The 8,117-nt window shown below is 33.8% G+C and overlaps 1 pseudogene across 1 annotated transcript; it reads left to right on the forward strand.

Annotated features, from left to right (window-relative positions):
* Nucleotides 1–220: 220 nt before the first annotated feature.
* Nucleotides 221–4,583, forward strand: LOC143598669 (aspartate aminotransferase, cytoplasmic-like; annotated as a pseudogene). Its single transcript, XR_013147155.1, has 12 exons — nt 221–434; nt 1,631–1,706; nt 1,798–1,858; nt 1,952–2,034; nt 2,129–2,228; nt 2,319–2,439; nt 3,206–3,369; nt 3,449–3,586; nt 3,659–3,780; nt 3,854–3,947; nt 4,011–4,131; nt 4,236–4,583. The product of XR_013147155.1 is annotated as an aspartate aminotransferase, cytoplasmic-like (transcript).
* The last annotated feature ends 3,534 nt before the right edge of the window (nt 4,584–8,117 follow it).

The following is an 8,117-nucleotide window of genomic DNA, read 5'->3' on the forward strand; positions in this document are numbered from 1 at the left end:
TAAATAGGCGTGGGCTTGTATTCGGCTAGTAGTTACAGCAAGGGTCCAAAGTCGGTTATCACTTAAACGTTTCTTAAAGTTTGTGCCAAGCCAACTACTACTGTAGCCCATCCCTTACGTTACCATTTACATACATTATACCTGTCCTCATCCTAACCATCTGGACCCCACCGTCTAGCTTCCACGTCATCGACTCTCTATAAAGCCACACTAAATAAAGGTCAAACTCAAATACATTGAATAAGAAAAGAAGGCAAACTAACGTGAACAAGTGAAACATGAACTCTTTGTCGGCTGATCGGAGGTTGAGTGTCCTTTCCCGCCACCTCGCCGGAACCATCGACAACGGCATCGGCATCTCTTCTTCGCCTACTTCCGCCGCCGATTCTGTCTTCGCTAACGTTGTTCGTGCTCCAGAGGATCCGATTCTAGGGGTAATAATAATCTCTCTGTTCGGAAGATTAGCATGATGCATACTTTGAAATATATGATATAGACTGTTTGCTTAAAATTTCTTTTTTTGTTAAATATTCACAAGTGAAGATTATATATATATATATAATTATAATAATATAATAGTCCGTCATAATTCTTTTCTTAGGTTAAGATTGTGTGAATTTCCTTAATTGTCTTGTAGTATTCTTCTAGTAAATATTAGTGTGAGTGATTCTAATTTCCTTCACCATTAAAAGACTATCTCTGAATCGGCTAGAGGTAGAATGTGTACCTCAGAATGGTGGTTCATAGAGACTCTTATTGTATTGATTAAGTTTCAAAGACATGCTTAGAGGTTACCTCTCTTAATCGGTCAGGCATCTTAATGATTTAGCACAAGATTACCAAAGTGTCTACTTTCTTAATAAGCCGGGCCCACACTCGAGAGAGACCCATAATTGTTGAAAAAATTATATATATTTTATATGTGATTTTGTTTCAATAAAAAAAATTGCTACAAAATAACTCATTGGTGCAATGGAAAGACTTCCACTGTATAGAACCAAAGGTCATGTGTTCATTTCCCATTGTGGGTAATCTTTATTATAGAAAAAAAACTTACCTTTGTGTTTTATACGGGTCATTTTAATAACTTGTTTATTACTTTTTTTTTGCTCGTATTGGGGCTTTGGAAATGCAACTCAAATGGTAAATTGTCTAATTAATTATCACAAATAAAAATGTGATTTTTCGGGGGCTGTTTTTTACTTGGCCCGAGTCCAAAATTTTTTATGGATTTTCGGAGACGGCCATGTAGTCGGCACAAGATTTCCGAACGGTCTACTTTGAGAACCTATGTGGTTGCTTAATTTAGTACTATCTTGTAACTACTGATTCAATTTTATGACTTATCCAAAGGATTGGACTGAATTTATTGCATCATTTAAAAATAGAAACAATGTACAAGAGATGTTGTTATATGAAGAAATGATATTATGTGTAATAACAAATAGATGTTAAATGAGTTAATATTATTAGCTTTGTAACTCATTGGACAGTAGGAACATAAGAGTGGTTCTGAAATTCTATTATGTATGCAAATATTTTAAGCCAACTCTTGGTACTTGCTCCGGAAATTGGATGATTTTTACATAAACCTTGTCATTAATTCTTAATGTATGGTGGTGTCATGCAGGTTACAGTTGCATATAACAAAGACCTGATCCCTGTTAAGCTCAATTTGGGTGTTGGTGCTTATCGCACAGAGGTTCGTTCTTTTATGGTCATTTGTTAGTTTTGTAGTTTTATGTTTGGCTGATCACTGATCTTAAAAAGTAGTTTATTAATTAATTTATATGACAGGAAGGGAAACTCTAGTGTTAAATGTTGTCAGACAAGCAGAGAAGCTACTGGTTAATGACAGGTAATCTTTATTTATCATTTATGTATGAAATTAATTAAATCAGTTAGAATGTAATGTAACACACAAATAAGGTTCAATATCGGTCACTTGCAGGTCACGTGTCAAGGAATATCTCCTATTGTTGGATTGGCAGATTTTAACAAATTAAGCGCAAAACTTATACTTGGAGCTAACAGGTGTGAGTTTGCAATATTATTGTTTGTTTGAAGAAACTTTACTCAAATAGCTATAGTATAATATAACTTGTGAAATGTGTCTTTGTTTGAGCAGTCCTGCTATACTGGGAAACCTGGTTACAACCGTTCAGTGTTTGTCTGGTACCGGGTCATTGCGTGTTGGAGCTGAGTTTCTGGCCAAACACTATTATCAAGTATAATGTTTCATATACACTGGACATTATATATTGTCTTCTTCATTTTTATTTTAATGATAATAATTACCACTACTTTTATTTGTGAAGCGTACTATATACATACCCAATCCTACATGGGGAAACCATGGGAAAATATTCACTCTTGCTGGTCTGACCGTGAAATCGTACCGCTACTATGATCCCGTGACCCGTGGACTAAACATCCAAGGTTTGTAACAATCTTTCATCTAGCTTTTTACTACACGTACACGTATACTTAATACATATATGTATATGTATGTATGTATGTATAATTATATATTGGGAGGTTCGTTGCAAAAGACTAAATTATAACGAGAAAAAACAGAACAGACGTAAAATGTTTAATTATAGAAACTTTTGACTTCATAGACACAAATGTCTATGTTATGTACATAAAAAGCCAATAGCCTAAGTTAGCATATTGTTTTTTTCTTTTTCAATTTTAAATGTTTACCTACACACGTGCAGGTTATGTGTAGGTTTTATAGATAAACGGAATTATTTTGATAATTTTTCAGAATATTAGAAGAGATGTATAAACATTGCATTTCAACCATGTGTGTAGGTTTTATAGATAAATGAATTTTTTATATATAATTGTTCAAAATATTAGAAGAGATGTATAAATATTGCATTTCAAATTTTCAACCATTTTTTTTTCGTGTTTTAAAATTGAAAAAAGAAAATATTTATTTGGTGTTTTCTGTTCTCGCAAAAAACTATCTTCTGCGTAGAACCCTCCCTATATATGTATATGTATAGCATATGTGTGTGTATATAAATATATAGTTGGGTACGTATATGTATGTATGTGTATATGTTCAATATCGTATCATAGTTTCTTGATTAATTGTTTCTTTTTCATTTAAATATTCTGGTTCATTCTCTTACTATAACTTTCTTCTTTTCAATTCTATCCTAAAATATTACACTTGGTTTATTGTGTTGAACAGGCTTACTGGAAGACCTTGGATCGGCTCCATCTGGAGCAATTATCCTTCTACATGCTTGTGCTCATAATCCCACCGGTGTTGATCCGACATGTGAGCAATGGGAACAAATAAGAAGAGTGATTAGATCCAAAAGTTTGTTGCCATTTTTCGATAGTGCATATCAGGTGTGATTTTGTATCAAGTTAATGTCTAATTGTCTATGAACTTGAATGATGATAACATTATTATTACTGCCTTATTTAGGGTTTTGCAAGCGGAAATCTAGATGAGGATGCTCAATCTGTTAGAATGTTTGTTGCTGATGGTGGTGAATGTTTTATAGCTCAAAGTTATGCAAAGAATATGGGCCTTTATGGTGAAAGAGTTGGTGCATTGAGCATTGTAAGTCCAGATTTTAACTTACATCCTCATATTTTTATATTTGACACATGAATTATATAATATTGCCAACAGGTTTGCAAGAGTGCTGATGTGGCAACACGGGTTGAGAGCCAACTGAAACTTGTAATAAGGCCCATGTACTCAAATCCACCAATTCATGGCGCTTCAATTGTGGCTACCATCCTCAAAGATAGGTAATTAATTGATTACAAAATAATTTAGAGTTTTATGAATTCCTCATATTTGAGTGTGAAAAATCGTGTGTAGGAAACTGTATCAAGAGTGGACTGTTGAGTTAAAAGCAATGGCTGACCGTATTATTACCATGCGCAAGCAGCTTTTGATGCTTTACGGGCTAGAGGTATCTTACTTAAAACAGAAGTTCATTAAATAGAATGCTTAATTTCTATTTTGTTGTTGGCAGGCACCCCGGGTGATTGGAGCCATATTATAAAGCAAATCGGGATGTTCACTTTCACAGGGCTTAATACAAAGCAAGTGACCTTCATGACTAGAGAATATCATATCTATATGACATCTGACGGGTAAAATATTCCAACTGCGTCATATATCACATTTTTATATGTTATATACATAGTACCTTTTATTTTGTTGTTGTGTTCATTGACTAAGTCACACATTTTTGCAGGCGTATTAGCATGGCGGGTTTAAGCTCGAGGACAGTCCCTCACCTTGCAGATGCGATACACGCTGCGGTAACTAAAGTTGCTTAAGTAGTTTTAAGTTAAGTGCTTATTACTTATATCTATATTCTTTCTATTTATATGCCTTAATACTTGGGTTGTAATAATGGATTATTTATGATAATCTTAGGTCTCTATTCTTTTAGAGAGTATATGTCAAATTTGTTGCCGTATGTTTTGTTTGGATTTCTTTTTTAAACATATCCCAGGAAGTTTCTAACTTTAACCTAGTGATGTTTGGTTCAAACCAATTTGTTATTTCTATTATAATATCCAAGAATGCATTTAAACACTTAATTTTGGTATGGATTTTTCACATTTGATGTATATATGGGGTTGACTATCATACATTTTTATTTTTTTGTCTCTTGTCTCGTGCATGATGGTTATGGACCATCGTTTGCTCATATTCCCGTTTGGCTTTCTTTCTTAACCTACCATTTCATGTATCATGAAGCGCAGAGGCAATAATTTAGGAGTGTTCCTGCGGAAAAATAGCCCCCAACGTCGGATAATAAAAAAAATTCACATATCCCATTCTACATACCTTTTCAAGTTAGAATATGCACACATGTATTATACTTGCTTGTATATGAAAAGAACACGTATAAAAGAACATGTATTAACCTACCATTTCATGTATCATGAAGTGCAGAGGCAATAATTTAGGAGTGTTCCTGCGGAAAAATAGCCCCCAACGTCGGATAATAAAAAAGAACTTCACATATCCCATTCTACATACCTTTTCAAGTTTACAGAATATGCACACATGTATTATACTTGCTTGTATATGAAAAGAACACGTATATACAAATGATATGTTTGCTAACTATACATAAATAGAATGCGTATATACAAATGATGTGCCAGAAACAAATTGAAAGTCAATAAGCAGTGGTATCACATGTAAGCAAATCACCAAAAGATAATATAGAAGTATTACAGTATTGATGACTCTAAAAGTCATATATTTACCAATGAACTTTAAAATTGATAATCTCATATTGCCGTACAAAAGTATAGAAAAGCAATGTTAAATTTATATATCTGCATTATTAGGCTATGTGTAGTGGAGTTTTTTCCCAAACTAGTGTTGATGGAAAAACTATTTACTACTTTGATGTTGATTAGAAAATATTTACCAAACTAGTGTTTTCTATTTATTTTGTATTAACCTTTTACTTTACATTAACATATTAGTCTTTTTAATTTTTCCTATTTAGTTCATCAATTATCAATTTTCATATCGTTTTATATATTTTTATGCTATTCATTCAATATTGTATGTTTTATATTATTTCTTTTTCGTCAGCCTTATATTACTAAGTCGATATGAAAATTTTGTGTTGTTTTAATTTTTTTTAATAATTTTTTTCATAGAAATTTAATTTTTAAATATATTTATTTTATGAAAGTGTTTTTAGTATAGTTTAGGTACCGTAACGAGTATAACTACTACAGACTTGACTCTTGAGTTCACGTTGAGCAGTCGCCACAACGATTGGGTTTTACCAACTTATTGGGTTTACCGATTTTTTTTTTGAATATGTTCATTTTGCGAACTTATTTTTTGGGTTTTGTTCATCGTAACGATCCTAATAGATACCAACCGAATTTACGTCAAATAGTTGCCGCAACGCTTGGGTTTTACCATTGCTCGGGTTTTACCGATTTTTTGTTTTTTGTTTTAAATATGCTCATTTTGAGAATTTAATTTTTGGGTTTAGTTCCGATACCGTAACGAACCTACCAGATACCAATTGAAGTAATGTCAACGCTTGGATTTTAACAACGCCGAGTTTTTACCCATTTTTTATGTTTTTAAATATGTTCATTTTATAAAAAATCGGTAAAACCCGGATGTTAGCAGAACCCGAGCACTGTAGCGAGTATTCGGCGCGAATTCAGTTGATATCCACTAGGTTCGTTAAGATACCATGTCTAAATTTAAAAAACAAAATTTGTAAAATGATGATATTGGATTGATCGGATAAAAATTTATAATCAAGTAAAAAAGAGTTAAGTGATTAAAAAAACACAATAAATTTGAAATCAAATTCGTAAATGATGAATTTTAAAAAAAGAGAAAAAAAGGAGAAATCAACTAAAAGAAGAAATAAAAAGAAAAGATTCACAACTAAAATAGTTAAAAAAAATTTCAACTGAAACAGAAAAAAAAAAGATTTTGGATTGATCGGAAAAAATATTAAATAAATATGATAAAAAACAGAATTTATGAACTTAATAATAAAAAGTTATAAAGTCTCTAATATGTTAATGTACAAGTAAAAGGTTAATACAAAATAAATAGAAAACACTAGTTTGGTAAATATTTTTTAATCAATACCAAAGTGGTAAATAGTTTTTCCACCAACACTAGTTTGGGAAAAAACTCATGTGTAGTAAATGAGCTATAAAATGGGGTGTTTTGTGTCATGGGACGTTCAGTCAGCAAAGGGTGAATTTTTGTTTTAGGGTGTAGTGTTGTAGGACCAATATATATATATATATATATATATATATATATATATATATATTCTTAACTTTTTTAGAGTTCTTAGATGATAGCAACCTTATATATATATATATATATATATATATATATATATATATATAACACAATATAATAATAATAATACTCTTTAAAGAGGTCAATACCCATTATCTGACCCACTATATAAAATATTTTTATATTTTTGATTAAATAATACATGACCATATTATTTACATGTATACTGATCCAATAGGCCTATAACCCAAGAGTACAACCTTAGTATATGCCTAGGTCACCTACGCCCATAAAGGGGTTCCTTTCGAGTTATGACTCAACGTCCTATTTGTAACACAATACAAACAAATATGTTTTGTGCATGCCCATATAACTGGAATTCTGTTACATTAAGCATATCCTATGCATCAAGTGTTTTACTATACAATAGTATTTAAAATACTTATGTTTTGAAAGAGTTATAAATGGCGACCTATAGTCATGCCATAGTTTCGTATTGAAGAGGTAGGTCCCAGCAGAGCCCAGTTGGACCCGCAAGACTCACCTTGAAGAGGGACGTTTTGAGCAAGGACCAACTGGTTCCGCAGGACCCACCATGCTCAGAGATGACGACCTTACGCGCCAAAGCCAGCTGTTCACGCAGGGAAAGCCTCCCAATGGTGAAGTACCCCGCCTGTCCCCGCAGCTGCGGATACAAGCCATCAGGGAAGGCTACCCGCACTAATAGCAAGGCTACACGCACAAGGCACTAACTCAATAATTAAGTGTCACCTGAAGGAATGAGCAAGGCGGGAATACTCCCGCCCAAATGAGCCAGTCCGTATGCTTCTGGAAGATCTTTTGTACTATACCTGCCAAGGTATGGACAAAATAGACAAGATCTGACCAAAGCAGCCCATGAACCAATCACAGGGTGACAGCTCACCGACAAACAGTACGAGGAGCATGCTCTAGTACTGTTTGTCACTACTAGCCACTGCCTACTCACCAACCCTTGTGGTGGCACGCACATAGCCTGCAGTTGGTGGAAAAGGAATAGTACAAAGCCGGCCTGGTCACTATCAGCCGCTGCCTACCCACCAACCAGCATGGCACGTGCGTAGCCCGTAGTTGGTAGAACAGGAATATTATACAGCTGGCTGTACCTGCTTGGAAACCTACCTTCGGCTATAAATACTCCAACACCTTGGAACGGTAGGATCATCTGGTATTTTACCTTCACTAGCTATTTCTCTCAATATACACTTATATTCAGAGCAATCTAGTCTGATTCTCACGCCGGAGGGTGGTCACAAGGAGGAACCCCCCCCCCCTTCTC

Source organism: Bidens hawaiensis, unplaced genomic scaffold (assembly GCF_021521415.1).
Source record: "Bidens hawaiensis isolate Kalapana, Puna unplaced genomic scaffold, B.hawaiensis_p1.1 tig00050667_1, whole genome shotgun sequence".
Lineage (NCBI taxonomy): Eukaryota > Viridiplantae > Streptophyta > Magnoliopsida > Asterales > Asteraceae > Bidens > Bidens hawaiensis.